The sequence below is a fragment of the Perognathus longimembris genome, chromosome 21 (assembly GCF_023159225.1).
Source record: "Perognathus longimembris pacificus isolate PPM17 chromosome 21, ASM2315922v1, whole genome shotgun sequence".
NCBI lineage: Eukaryota > Metazoa > Chordata > Mammalia > Rodentia > Heteromyidae > Perognathus > Perognathus longimembris.
Window position 1 is genome coordinate 41,314,119 of NC_063181.1, and position 16,241 is coordinate 41,330,359.

Below are 16,241 nucleotides of genomic sequence, written 5' to 3' on the forward strand. Positions count from 1 at the left end.
GTTATTATGTACATCCTTTCCTATCATATTAGTAAAGGCTTTAAAAATTAAGTTGCAATACCCAGTTCCAGAGACAAAGCTGTTTGAGAAAAGACCTTCAGAAGACATTGCTAATGGGGTTGTTGGTTTTCACACTTGAGGGGTTAATTTGATGATTTGGGTATAAAATCCTAATAAATGCTCAGCTCATTAACTCCTCAATCCAACTGTAGCATTTATTTAAAGTATCTCTCACATGGTACGTAACTGAAAAATACTAGGCCGCATCCCCAGCCCCTACTTTTCAATCAAGTAGCAGTTGTATGTAATACATGCACTTCCTTCCTCTAACTTACTTTTCCCTTTTTTTTTTTTTTTTTACCAAGACCAGAACACAAACTCTGCGTCTGATGCTTCCACTTAGTCTGACATAGCACTGCCACCGGAGTCACATCTCCAACCCCTGTTTTCTCCTCTTGTTTGACCCTGAAATTGTTTTATAACTGAGCCACAGCTCCATCCCAGAATCCTCACATTATTGCATGATTTTCATAAGCCAATCCTCCTGAAGAGAAAGATAACAAATGACGGTACAGATAAATAAAGAAGACACATTCAGGCAGAGGTGGGTCATAGGAAGAAAGGCACAGCGTGGACTTGAGCCTAGAGACAGAGAGGAGCTTGCTATCTATGCCTGGTGCTCAGAGGCCCAGGAGCCCAGCCCGGAACACACACTAGAATCTCCGCACTGGGAGGCCGGGCAGGAGTGCCAAGCCGCTTTCAATAGCAAAGCGCTGTGTCAAAAGAACACAGCCAGTGACAGAAAGACCAGCGCCCCGACCAAGCCCAGGCCCCCCTCAGCTCAAGACGGCTCAGCACAACAGCAAAGCCCGAACCCGGCCTGCGGAGGGAGGACCGGGAGCCGCGGAGGTCTGGCGGGCGTTCCGGGAAGCCAAGCCGGCCTCGGTCAACCGCACGGAATGAGGTTGCGGAAATGGCAGGTGCATGGGGAGGATTCCGAGGTTTAAAAGACGTCGACTGGTGGCGGGGGAGACAGCCTAGGCCTGTGATCCTCCTCCTCCTCCGCCTCTCGCCCCGCCCGGCCCCTGCCATTCTCGCTCACTCAGAGCTGAGCTGCCCCTTCAGCTCTACCTCCAGCCCCTGGGTTACTTTTCAAAAGATCATTTTAATTGTTGTTATTGTAAAGATGATGTCCAGAGGAGATACAGTCACCCTTCCCTCGCTCTCATGCGACCACTGAGTACTTTTTAATGGTGAAGCAAAACATACATGCAAAGCTGTCACACCCAAGTGTACAGCACAATAATTATTATTATACCACCACTACCAGTGTCAATACGGAAATCTCCAGCACCCGGAACACCTTTCCATATTCCTTCCAAACACCGCGTATTTCTCGCTCCGCTCTTCCTTCCTTAATACTCGGGCTCTGATCCTAATCCTTGCCTTCTGTCCTTTTCTATTTTTATTTCTGAAGAGTATAATCTACTACTGAAGTTTAGAGTTGCATTTTTCAACTCCAGATAAGCAGAATCATACAATACATAGTGGTCTGTCACTGGCGGATTTCGTTCGGTATCACACTTAAGCACGTGAGCGATGCAAACAATCATCTGTACTCGCAGCTTATTTTTCTGTGTAGTATGCCCTCAAAAGATAGCATCTATTCTATTGGTTACGGACATTACGGGTTTGTGTCTCTTGTTGACTATTATGGCATTGTACTTTCTCATAAGCCGCATGGGTCATTTGGAAATAGTATTTTATTTTGTCGAGATAGACCTGCCCACAGCCCTATGAGACTCATTTTTAACTTCTTACCTCCAGATAATCAATCTGTATTGTTTTAACACCCCCAGCTTGTGATGATACATTATTGTGGCAATAAGGAATTATTGCAGTTAGAAAAATAAATGTTAAAATCAAGGTATACGCTACCTACATAATATCCATAGCTCCTAAGTCTATAGTTCTATTCATTTCAACAAGAACGCACACCCCTGAATAGCCCACATCCATGTCAAGCCACAGAACAAATCCCAGAGGTCAAGTTCTCCCTCCCGCTCTTCCCAGTCAGCAACAGCGCCGCTGCCAGCGCCACACCACGCCTTTCCCAGCCCCAGCCCCAGAGCTGCTCTGCCTCTTGGAGAACGTCAAGCAAGTGAATCACACAACATCGATTCTTCTGTGCTTGGCAAGCATGCTGAGTTTGGAGCTAAGATCCCAGTAGAAACCCCGGCTCCTCCACGCGCCCAGCTCGCGCTCTGCCAAGTGTCAGCGTCCAGAGGCCGGGATCCCATTTCAAATGCAGCCTCCCTCCCTCCGCTCCTCCCATCACGCAGGCCGACTGCCCGACAAAGCTCACAGGGGGTGTGACAAAAACGCGCCGTCATTTCTTAGATGCCATATACATACATTCATAAGCACACATCCCCAATTCAAAACAGAAATTAGACGTTCACAATCTTTGGGCAATGAGATCACAACCGATTCTTAGTCTGGTGGTTTGAATTCATGGCCTGGGCACTGGGTTTTTGTTTGTTTTTTGTTTTTGCCAGTCCTGGGGCTTGGACTCAGGGCCTGAGCACTGTCCCTGGCTTCTTTTTGCTCAAGGCTAGCACTCTGCCACTTGAGCGCCACTCCTGGCCTTTTCTATATATGTGGTGCTGAGGAATCGAACCCAGGGTTTCATGTATATGAGGCCAGCACTCTACCACTAAGCCACATTCCCAGCCCCTGGTCATTGTTTTTGAGCTTTTTTGCTCCAGGCTAGCATTGTACCACTTGAGCCACAGCTCTACTTCCACCTTTTCGGTGGTTAAAGAGTCTCACAGACTTTGCTGCCTAGACTGGCTTTGAACTGTAATCCTCAGATCCCAGCCTTCTGAGTGGCTAGGATGACACATATAGCCACCAGCGCCCAGCATACTTGATATCTTCACCTATGTGTACGTTGTGAAATGCTTACAGTGATCAACCTAATCAACATATCCATCCTACACAGCTACCACTACGTGTGTGTGTGTGTGTGTGTACACACAGGTGCATGCATATGTATTTGTAGTGTGCACACGCATTCATGGTGTGACTATTTACAATCTACTCTCAGCAAATTTCAAGAGCAAGGTGCGGGTTTATTAGCTATTGTCTCTATGCTATAGCCTAGTACAGATCTGCAAAATGTACCCACTCTAAGGGACCCCCGACTAACACCCCCCCACATTCTCCACGCCCCTCCCCCGGCAGCCACATTCTGTTTGCGTCTGTGAATCACTGGTTTAGATTCCACACAGCACGGAGCTTGTGCAGCTTCGGTGCCAGGCATAGCTCACAGAGTATAATATCCTGCCGGCTCATTCGCATGGCTGCAAACGACACGGAGTTTCCTTTTGTTTGCAGTGTTCTTTTTGAAGTCCTGTTTTGATGTACAGTCCAGGCCAGCTTCAAACTCCTCCTGCCTCCATATCCCAAGTGCTGGGGTTTCCGGGGAGGATTTTCTATCGTTTAAGGCTGATCAAGGGTTCTTCTTCTCCTTCTTAGTCTTTTAAATGAAAGAATTACAGATTTAATGTTCTTTCTCCATGAATAATTCTAATCTTCTAATATGTATGTTTGTTCATTGGGAAGTTCGTATTTTCTTCAAGAAAAACGCAGAGAACAGGATCTTGCTGGTTTCTCATTTGAGAAGTATAAAGACTATAAGGAAGGAAAGCCGGTGCTATGGCGTTGTGCTTGGGTGAGCCTAGCCTGAGGCCCACTGTTGAGAGGGACACACATCACGGGCAAGGAGCATGACCTGGCTCGCCTCTCTCCCACCAGAGCCAACTCAGCCCCGATAGACATCTTCCCACATCGACTGCAACGCCACCCTTACGATCTCGCCTATCACTGCACATCCCAGCTGCATAGACATCTTCCCACACCGACTGCAATGCCACCCTTACGATCTCGCCTACCACTGCACATCCCAGCTGCATAGACATCTTCCCACATCGACTGCAACGCCACCCTTACGATCTCGCCTACCACTGCACATCCCAGCTGCATAGACATCTTCCCACATCGACTGCAACGCCACCCTTACGATCTCGCCTACCACTGCACATCCCAGCTGCATAGATATCTTCTTCCCACATCGACTGCAACGCCACCCTTACGATCTCGCCTACCACTGAACATCGGATATCCTTCAATATTCAGGTTCTGTTATTCCAGAACTTCACAGCAACTTCTAGTTTTACTTATGAGATACGACTTAGAAGCTGTTTTCAGGTTGAAGTGCTAATCCTTTTATTGTATTAACACGATTTAGCTTAAATAGCACAAATAACCAAAATTTAATACCCATCAAATATCACCCATTAGACGAGAATTTGATGCTTGGTGGTTTACAAAGGGCTATTGCAGACCATCCATTCTGGGCTCCGGGCTGAAGAACAACAGGACTGTAGGGGGCTGGGAGGTGGAGAGGGACAGTCATTGAGCGGCGCCAACCAGGAAGGAATGACTTCCAGGACGCGCATTCTGTATGCAATCCTGAATGACACAGTTAAAAAACCAAGACGAAGAAAGCAGAGAAACAGGAGAGAGAGAGAAGAGGAGAGGAGGTGGGAAGGAGGGAGAGAGAGAGAACACAAGTAGCTGGAACTTACAGAGAATGCCCCAGGGACAAGCAGAGGCCCGCACAATAAAAGCCAGCACAAATGGGGTCAATACAATAATGGCCGACACTTACTGAGTGGTTGCCATTCACTAGACACAATCTTAAGCACTTTATAAACATTAATCTTTAATTTCACATTCTAACCCGATGAGATCAGGGCTATTGTGCCCTTATTTAACCGAGGAAAGACATTTATTTAGTGAGCCCCTGCTTTCAATCACTACACTCATTCTCCCTGGATGGCTGGGAAATGGTTCTGCGTTTGCAGTGGGAATTTTAAGCAATTACAGTCAAAAGGCTGAAAAATTTCATGACATTAGCCTTGAAAAAAAAAAAAAAAAGAAAGAAGTGATCATTCAAATGCTTAGAGAGAATGAACTATACGGAACACTTAGGAAGATCCAAATAGACAAGTTAAGGAAAAGATGTCATTCTCGGCAGAACCAAGAGGGAGAACCTCCTTTGCTAGGTTTCTTAAGAATGCTCCCAATCCCTATGAGAAAATACTATAGTTAACACTAGACTACCATCTCCACTATGTAAAGCAGCAATCTACCTAGTATTATATAGTTACTTCCACAACTCAAGTAGGTTATCACCAACTAATCCTGTCCCCATTTTAAAGTCCTGAATAAAGAATCCATGGCCAAAGATCATTAAAGTTCAGTGTCAGAACCAGATGAATCAGCCCCCAAAAGTGATTCAACTAAACTACATCTTAACAAAGCTTATTTCTTTGTGAGTGTACAAAGTGTCGCTTTTACACTAGTATCCTTTATACCCCCTCAACAAAAGAGCAACAAGGAATATGACATTTTTCTCACTTCATAAAGAAGAAAAGAGAGGCCCAGAGATGTGAAGGAATATACCTAAGTTCACTCAGCAACAATCCTAAAGCTGATAGGAAGGATCCAGGCTTCCATTTCTTCTGGAAACCTGATCCATTTGAGTGACCACATCACAAATGTACTACTACTGAGCAATAAATTCGACTGGGTTGGCCTGCAGTCTTGTATTTTATCAGTGAGTAGCCACAGGTTCCAAACACAAACTGGAATAAGAAGATAAAACTAGCGGTGCATGATGGCTCGCACCTGTAATCCTAGCTACTCACGAAGCTGAGATCTGAGGATTGTGATTCCAAGCCGGCCCAGGCAGGAAAGTCCATGAGATTCTCATCTCCAGTTACCTAACAAAAAGCTGGAAGTGGAGCTGTGATTCAAGAAGGAGTGCTACCCTTGAGTACAAAGGCCCAGCTCTTTATTTCAACCAAGAAGAAGCAGGAGGAGAAGAAGGAAGAGGAGAAGGGAAAAAAAGGACAAAGAAGATGAGGAGGAGGAGGGTGTGGAGGAAGAGGAGGAAGAGGAGGGGGAGGAGGAAGAGGGTGTGGAGGAGGAGGAAGGGAAGGATGTAGTAAAACTTCTAGGACAGAAAATTTTACGTTGATGTAAAAATTGTTTCTGAGCACCTCTAATAGACCAGTCATGTGTAAAGTCATTATCTATCTACCTACCTACCTACCTGTCACTTGTCTACCTATCTATCATCTATCTACCTGTCCTAAAATACCATCGTGGGACAGCATGACTAGTTCTACCTTACTACTGAGGGAGATGCTGAAAGTTAAGGTTACAGTGAGTAAACTTGTATGACTGTCAAATCCATGTTCAGACCCCCAACTCCTCCCAGCTACATGAATCAACAGACTAGAACCCCTCAGGCCTCTCCTGACGACACCAGCTGAAGGTATTTGTCCTCTTTCCCCCTTCTCCTCATCCCCCTCTATTTACTACCGTTCCCTTCTCTCTCCTCCCTTTCCCCCCTCCCCCCTCTCCTCCCTTCTCCTCCCCTCCCCTCCTCTCCTCTCCCGCCAGCTCTGAAGAGCTGCTCTGAAGAGCTACTGAAGTCTTCCTTGTGATGCAAGGAATCTGGTCAGGTCGTTGGGAGGCCTGGAGTTATGCTGCTTTTTGAAGGACTTACTTTCATTAGACTTCCCTCCTTCAAGTCACAAGGACGGACAGTCAAAATGAAGGTTGTTTCTTGGGACTCAGTTAAGGAACAGAATTTAAGAAATTAATGTTTTGATATTTGTTATTTATTTATTTGATGCCAGTCCTTGGGTTTGAACTCAGGGCCTGGGCACTATCCTTAAACATTTTTTTTGTTGTTGTTGTTCAAGGTTGGTGCTACCATTTGAGCCCTCCACTTTTAGCTTTTGGGGGTGGTTAATTTGCAATAAGAGTCTCGCTGTCTTTTTCTGCCTGGCCAGGCTTTGAACCACTATCCTCAGATCTCAGCCTGCTGAGCAGCTAGGATTACAGGCATAAGCCACTGGTGCCCGGATGGTAAAATATTTTAAAAACCAAAATTAGGGATAGGGATGTAGTCCAGTGGTAGAGTCCTTGCTTAGCAAATACAAAGCCCAGGATTCTATCCCAAGCACCGTGAACAAACAAAAAAGTAAAAATCAAAAATGAATGCCCAAATATCCATTTTAAATAAAAATGGAATCCAACTAACTTTCCATGTGTACAACGCGTCTCATTTCCTTTACGTCCACCCCAGCCTATCACCTGCTGCCCGTATTTAAATTCGTAACATTTGGTTTAGCATGCCTTTCTTATTTGAGAAATTGCACTAAACGATCATCCATTTTGGAGACTGAGGATGCTTTTGCATTCCTGACCAGGGTTGTCCTCCTGATCTGCCCCGTCTGGGTCTCGGCCTGGGAACATGGAAGAAAGTCTCACCGGGCGCTGGCGGCTCTCACCTGTAACACCAGCTGCTCAGGCAGCTGCAATCGGAGGCTCATGGTTAGAAGCCAGCCCAGGCAAGAAAGCCCATGAGACTCTTACCTCCAATCAGCCACCGAAAAACCAGAAGCGGATCCGTGGCTCCAGTGGGATAGCAATCGCTTTGAACAAAAAAGCTCAGGGAGAGCATCCAGGCCCTGCGTTCAAGCCCCATGACCACCACCACCACTACTACCACCACCACCACCAAAAATCACAAATTGCGGGGGGGGGGGGGTTGACTTCACTGTGCACCATGCCCTGGGTCCTCTTTCCACATGGTCGCTGTTCTCCAAGTTCACCCAAAATGGTGACTACACAGTGCACACACGCTCGCAGCCAAGCAACACTCTTCCACCCATGCCGGGGGAGATGGAAGAAAACACCGGCTTCTCCACCTTCCATGAGAGCTCAAAGAGTTTTGCTGCCATTCGTTCTCTTCGAGGACATTTTCTACACAAACCTTTTGCAGGAAGAAGATTGCTCCCTTTCATCCCCTCAAATCAGTGTTGATCTGTATGTCCAATCCCTGCTTTTCCCAGGCAGAGCTATACCCAGGCTCTTCCCCAGATGGACGAAACCCAGGGCCAAGCGCTGAGCATCTGCCCTTGTTACCGCTCCGTGCGTGTGCGGACGAGTCACTCTTAAGATAGGCTGAGCTTTGGTTCGCCTGGCAGATCGTTCGGAAGACGCTGTCACTTGGGCCTCGTGCATAGAGGGACTTGGATTCATTTGCGGGTACCAAGCAAAAGCATATGAAAAGAACTAGCATCAGGTGTGTGTGTGCACACGCACGCGCGCACACAATGCCACCAATAGTGTTCCTAGCGAAAAATCCACTCTTCAAAAGAAAAGATGGAGTGCCCAGTGAATACACAACTAGAGACAGAGTTCTCTGCGTAAAGCCAAGAGGCGGGGAGAGATACAAGCCCATTCCTCTTTCTCAGCACGCTGCAAAGCACGCCGCGTTCCTGGAACATACTTCGTCAACACTTTACGTCCGGGATGTAACGGCTTGGAGTCCATGACCAGCTGGAGCCGTTTCTTCTCTCAGAGCCTCTCTGCTCACTTCACATCTGTCTTCGAGGGGCAGCTGCCTGCCGGCCACCTGGCTGGCTGGGCTCAGGACCACTCTGCGGCACAAGCGAGACAGTGCCACTGCACCAAGTGACATCTCTGGCCTCAGCTTTATTAGGGACGTAAGCAGACGGTGAGCGCTCACTGAGCCGCTGAGTATCTCCATGTGGTTTTTGTGGGGGGCGGGGGGGGGGAGGCCGAGTGCTTGCCGTGCTTCCTGCACACGAGAAGATTGTGCAAGTGCTTTGTGCAGGGACACCTCCAGGCACCCTGCGTTGGCAAGGGCCACGCGCTTTGGAAGCCAGCGGTCTGCTTGCTTTTCCATCCGGGAACAGCGGGGCTCTGTTTGCTTCTTAGGCAGTGGTGATGGTCTCCACCAGAAGCCAAACCTAACCAATCACAAACCTCAGAGACCTGGGCAGCCTCAGGCTCGTTGGGAGGGCGAGGCAGGAGGTGAGGTGAGACCAGCGGAGGGAGCTGGCTCTGCGTCCACACTCATCTGGCTCATAAAACTGGCTCAACTTCCTTTTCCTGAGGGCTGGCTAATCTGAGCTTGGCTTTTGCGTCTGTAACTTCCCTGGCTTCCTTTACTTTTTCACAATCAATACTGTCTTTAATTCCTGTTTCGTCCATAGCGCAGCGCTCTTTGTAAAAGCTGAACAAGCTGGAGTCACGAGCGAGCGGGGTCTGCTTTCCCTGCCCCGAGCGAGGGGCTCCCTCCCCCCCCGCGCTGGGGAGGAAGGCTGGACTCCCAACCCCGTGTGAACGCTGTGCCGACCTGGCTCTTCGGGATGCCAGCTCAGGAAGGCTCCTCCGCGCTGGGCTTTCGCTGCAAGTCACAGGAACCAGCTTGCAGCGGCCTGTCCACAGGGGAAATGTCACGCCACGCAAGGGGCAGCGCGCAGCGCTCCTACCCAGGAGGTGTGCTCACAAGCTCTTTCTCAGGGCTGATCCCCGGGGGAAATGACCCGATTGGTCAGATCCCGTCGGTTAGAGCCACTAGCAACGGCTAGCGGACCCGCAGCGAGGGTTTCCAGATCTGCCTGATGGAGTCGCGGTGAGAAGCTGGGTGACTGCTGGTTGGCTTTAAGATAAACCTAGATCCAGACCTCACTCCGGAAATCCTAGGAGAGGGACCGCCCCAATAAAAATCCTGAGAGCCAGGTGTGGTAACAGCGCCTGCAGTGCCAGCCCTCTGGCAGGAGGCTATTAAGTGGGAGGCCAGTCTGGGCGCTGTAGCAAGTTCTGAGTTGGCCTGGGGCTGTCTAGTGAGGTGCTGGGTCCAAAAATAAATGTAAAAAGTAGACAAATCCTCAAGGGTTTCTGAGAGGGACAAATTTGGATTTGAGAGCCATTGAAATGTAAAACTTTGGTATCCTGAGTCTGTTCACTAAGGTCTAATGAGATACCACCTCTTAAACTGTCTACTTTTATAGGGGTTATTTACTCCACTGCTAGAGCAGGCAATGGATTTCCCCATAAATATGCAGGAAGCTTTCACTGCACTGTACGCCGTCCTTCCTATACATGCCTTTATTCTCTCCATTAGAATAAAAATAGTAATTTTGGGGGTTGGTTATAAACTATATGATGACTGGGTGTCAATGGATAAACCTAAAGAAAAGTTTCTAAAGCACCTTTCTTTTGTGATATCAAATAGAGCACCTTTCTGGAGACATCAATTTAAAATGAATCCCAGACCTATTTGCATCTCATCTGCCTACTGTGGAAGATAAAATGATTTACCCATGGGTAAATCATTTTATATATATATTTATATATATGCAGACAGAGAGAGAGAGAGAGAGAGAGAGAGCGTGCATTCGCACGTGTGTGCTGGTCCTGGGGCTTGCATTACAGCCTGGACGCTGTCCCTTACCTTTATTACTCAAAGCTCTACCATTTGAGCCACACTTCCATTTCTGGCTTTTTTTTTTTTTTTGCTGGCTGATTGGAGATAAGAGGATTTGTCTGCCTGGCTGACTTCAAACTGCAATCCTCAGATCTGAGACTACAGAGAAGCTAGGATTACACGTGTAACTCACTAGCACCTACTCCAAACATAATTTTTTTTTTGCTTTAACTCAGGGTCTGAGCACTGTCCCTGGCTTCTTTTTGCTCAAGGCTAGCACTCTGCCACTTGAGCCACAGCACCACTTCTGGCCTTTTCTGTTTATGTGGTACTGAGGAATCAAACTCAGAGCTTCATGCATGCGAGGCAAGCACTCTACCACTAGGCCACATTCCCGGCCCCCTCCAGATATAATCTGGAGTATTTATAACTGAGTCAAAACTCAGGCAAGCTGGGCTACAAACAGGTGGCTAACGGGCCTCTGTATGTATCGGTTCTTCCCAGATGCCACGTTTGCACGTGTGACTTCCCAGTACGGGGCTGCAGGAAGCCTCTACAGGCAGTAGACACGTACAGTTCATGTGTTAGCTTCCAGAAGACACAGGGTTCTAAGGAGGACCAGGAATGCTTTGCACCAAGTCTAAGTGGGAAGGTAGGAAAGGTAGAAATAAAAAAAAAAATAATCGGAATTATGGACCCCCCTCACAATCAAGATTGTTCAAGGTTAGAATCATAGAGAGGCCCTTAAGCCTTAGACCCAAACAGCCTACTCCTACAGCGATGCAGACTGCAAGGAAGCAGAGAGCAGCGCTCCTTCTCCAGGGCCACGGCAAACCGGTGCAGAGCGTTGCAGACTGCCCGTCTTGTAGCAGCCAGATAAACGGCTCCGCATTTGGGAGCTGGAGGGAAGGCTGATGGAAGCAGGCCCAGGAAGGGCCTCCTGAAAGCAGAAACTTGAGTGTTCACTTGCTAGCAAGCTTTCATTCTAGATGCACGTGTAATTCAACCCCGGCTTTCGTAAAGGGCTGGAAGCCAAGCGTGCCTGTAGCAAGGCAAGGGAAGCCTGCGCAGCCCCAAAGAGCAGAGCTGGCAGATTCCAGCCTGAGCGACGAGGGTGGAGGGAGGGCGTTGAGTTGCGCATTGCATCTAAGGGGCTGGTGGCTCCCACTGAAATATCCAGGGGGCTCAGGGGGAAAAATTTCTGGACTCTGAGTTGGGGCAACTTGGCAGGGAAGTGATGGCTGAGGTTTGTACATGACAGGGGATTAGCAGAGCCAGGCCATGCGCGAGCTCAGCAAGGCCGCGCTCAGGAAGTACAGACCACCCCCCAACTTCCTTCTCATTTCTACAGCCTCGTCTTTGCCTTGAGAAATTCCTAATTTTATTGTACCCTATTCCCTTCCACTTTGAACAACAGTAATACATCTTCTCCCCAAGCCTGTTGCTCAAATAGACCCAGAGAATAAGTGAATTCAAACTAGTAGGATCATAAAAAAAAATGTGGTAGAATATGGCCTTTCTTGTTTAAGAGTGGAAAAACAGGTTCCAAGACAATGTGAGGTTTTTATTACATGCTATCAATTTATATATTTGAGCAAAGAAGCACTTTACAAGAATGTTTAAAATTGTTGCACTGACACTTTCCTACATATTTTCCCCCAAAAGCTCCTTTCCCAGAAATCAGATATAGGACCAATATATCCCCCAGTGAGGTAATCCACACCTGGATCCACAGGTAATCAACTGGAAGCCTGAGACAGTGGGATCACGGTGCCAGGCCAGGCAAAGGTGAAAGCATTGCAAGTTATTTTGGAAAATAAAATGAGCATGAAGAAGAAAGGGAGATGAAGTAAGGCCTTCTTGTGTTCATGTGTGCACTGGTATTGGGTCTTGAAGTCAAGACATTGTACTTTTTTGTTTTTTGCCAGTCCTGGGGCTTGGACTCAGGACCTGAGCACTGTCCCTGGCTACTTTTTGCTCAAGGCTAGCACTCTGCCACTTGAGCCACAGCGCCACTTCTGGCCACTTTCTGTATATGTGGTGCTGGGGAATCGAACCCAGGGCTTCATGTATGCGAGGCAAGCACTCTTGCTACTAGGCCATATTCCCAGACCGACATTGTACTTTTGCTTGGTTTACTTACTTCACTCCAGGCTGGCACTCTAACATCTGAGCCATACCTCCACCTTTGACTTTTTCCTGGTTAATTGAAAATAAGTCTCTTGGGTTTGTCTGCTTGTACTGGTCTTGAACATTAATCCTCAGATCTCAGCCTCTTGAGTAGCTGGGATTACAGGCATGAGCCTGCAGCACCCAGTTAAAGCAATTCTTAAAAACATCAGTTTTCAAGATCAATGACAGTGTGATCTTCGCTATAAATCTAAACAACTGAGTAAACTTGCTTTAAATGCTACTATTCCTTTCCATCTGGGGGCTGTTTCTAGCAATTAAAGACAGGGGAAAAATATAACTGACACTAGACCCTCCAACAGGGAGAAAAAGATCATCTTATTGAAGTATTTCTAGGACTGGTGATGTGATTCAGTGGTAGAGCACCTGACTAGCAGCCTTTGGGTTCCATCCCTAGCACAGTAACAAAGCAACTGACTCTCAAGGAACTGACCACTGTCCTCCAGGCTGACACCCTAGCCACAGACACAGAATCTGAATATCCCAAGCTTCTCTGGGGATGGAGGTGGTGGTGGTAGCTGCTCCCGTGACCACCCACTTGGAGATATTCCAAGTGGAGTGAGTAGTCAGTGTATACAGTAAGTCTCACTTCCTCTGCTTTCATCCTCAGTGTGGCAATACAAGCTAAACCACTCTTCCCCTGCCCCCCTCCCCCCCAATAATTCAACCTCACATTTTCACAACCCAGTATTCGGGATCCCACAGAAGTATCTGGTGAGTCTTTGCTGCATGTCATTAGGATATTTGTGGAGCAACAAAACTTCAAGAAGGGGGGCTGGGGATATAGCCTAGTGGCAAGAGTGCCTGCCTCGGATACACGAGGCCCTAGGTTCGATTCCCCAGCACCACATATACAGAAAACGGCCAGAAGTGGCGCTGTGGCTCAAGTGGCAGAGTGCTAGCCTTGAGCGGGAAGAAGCCAGGGACAGTGCTCAGGCCCTGAGTCCAAGGCCCAGGACTGGCCAAAAAAAAAAAAAACAAAAACAAAACTTCAAGAAGGAAAGGGGGGAAATGTAAACCTTTAAACATTTTTATGTATAGACAGTAGCATTAGGTTTAGAATCCACCGCACATAAAATGATGCGTATTTTAAGATGTCCACGTTTGCTCCAAGCTGGTTATTCTATCTGCTGCCAACATTTAACTGGAAAGTTTTAAATATGCAACAATAGTTTTCTTCTAGAGCCTTTTTATTTAAATAGTAGTACCTGTGCCAAGTTTTGAAGCGTACTGCTCTACTGAGGAAATGCAAGCAATGACCTTTTCACGGCCAGTTTTGTGTGTGTGTTTTTAAAACCAGCAATGTGTAGAGTGGAATGACAATGAAGGAGCCCTTGCCATTTGTTTGCTCTTTCTGTCACCTAGAGGGAAAGGCATGCGTAGACAGTAAAGCAGTACTTACAGTGCACAGGAGCAGGAAAAGGGTAGCTCTGTAGCAACTTCTGTTGCACAGGTTGAGATAATTTTTCCAATTTCAGGAAAAAGGCAGAATTGATGTTCTCCTATCCTTATAATTAAACATCCTTGGTGCCATAGGTTCTGGTGATAAAATATGTAAGAAGTGCATTGAAAATTTTAAGCTCTTGTTGAGCTACAAGAGGAAAAAAATTCTTACAGTTAACATGAACTTCAAAAGTACAAGTTAAAAGGTCCAGTGAAAATAACAAAAGCGCAATGAACACACGGAGGAAAAGCTAGAATCCAAGTAAATGTTGAAAACACAGAATTATGGTGGGCTCAGTGCCTGGGGGCAGAGGCAGGATAGTCTGGGTGTGACCGATGAACACTGATGGTAAGGTCAATGACAAGACTGGAAGCACAAGGCTACTATCAACATTGAATAGCAGCACACCATTCACAACAGCTAGCCTATAGAATCAGCCCAGGTACCTGTCCATCAATACATGCATACACAAAATGGTATACGCTGGCACTGGCTGCCTCAGAATCCTATTTCCTTAGGAGGCTGAAATCTGAGACTCACAGTTCAAAGCCAGCCTGGTCTTGAGGTGATTTTCAAGTGTAAGGACCATGTGTAGGTTCTGTGTAAACACCTTATCTTCTTAAAAACATGATAGCATTTCTTACAGGGAGACTTTTAAACAAAGAAAATGCTCCTTTCCTACAAAGGCGCTATGCCTATGTGCATCTGATCATATAAAATAACATTTATCTAAATCAATACCAGGGAGTGGAAATAAGAGGTTTTCTCTATGTTGCTGTTTTTCTTTTGTCTTCATCTTATTTGTTCATGAATCTCCTTTTGGGATGGTAAAGGGAGGACACAGAAATAGAGGGACAAAGGGTCAACAAAAAATGCAGCAGTGGCACTCACTAGACACGTTGAAAATGAGTTATACAACTTGTGAGTAGGGATAGGGGTGGAAAACTGGGAAAGCGCAAGGGAAAGGGTGATATTGTCCAAAAAGAAATGTACTCTTTACCTGACTTATGTAACTATAACCCCTCTATCACCTTAATAATAATAAAAACTTTAAGAATGTTCAGTGATGGGAGAGAAGAATGAAAGGAGTGACAGTGATCAAGATGGACTGTACTCACAACTTGAATTCTAGAACGGAAATTCCTACATACAACTATTTAATAAAAACATATTTAAAAAATAAAAGCACTAGAGGATCCCAAAGGCTTACATTTGAAACGAACATTTGTTCCAAAGAGGAGTCATAAAATTACTTCCTGATTCATAACATTTAATACACACACTGAAAACTCTAATGTCAGCTGCAACAGGAAGATGTCCATGTGCTACATGGGACAGAGTATCTGAAGCCTACAGGGGAGGAGAAAACACAGGATAAATATCACAGTTCAACTGTTTCCAAGTCTACGTAAACCATGGCCAGGTAGCTCTTTGCACCTCAGGGTTCCATCTATGAAATGGAGGTGAAAGCCATTTCTCTCTTGCAGGATTCATATTAAACTATGGATTAAATTGCTTTCACACACAATACGAAATGATACACTATCACTGTGCCTTAACATTCTGCTTTAGGCTCTCATGTTAAGAGTCAATTTCTTAGGTACTGATGAAATTTAGACCAAAACCTTTTTCTATAAAGCACTAGAGTAGTACTTTCAACCTTGTTGGCCAGACTGTCTCTGTAGCATTACTCAAGCTTTCCATTGTAGCGTAGAGGCATCCAGGGATCATATGTGAAAAAAGGAGAATAGTAACTCAGTTCCAATAAAACTTTATTTACAAAAATAAAAAAATTCATAAAATTTTCATACTACAAAAATGTTTTGATTTTGTTCTACCACTTTAAAAATACACAGACAGCAGGCTAAGTCTGACCCCATGGATAGCAGGGTGATGACACCAGCTCTAGATTAATGCCATGTATGGGCTTTGGAGACTTGGTGGTTTTAGCAGATGGAAACACAGATTTGTGATCCTGAAGAGAAACTAAGATAACAAATGTGATCATTTATTCATTCAACTCCACTATGTGTGACTTTCTATCATGCACTATGGAAATCAAAGATATAAAAGTCACAGTCCTAGTTCTTGAGCTGCCTGTCCACAGAAGCACAGGTGTGGAAGGCCCTTCTTCGCAGCACAACATATACATATCCTTATCTGACTTCCACAAAGATCAAGTGTGAGCTCACCTCAGGCAGTCTCGGTGTTTCCACCTACAGG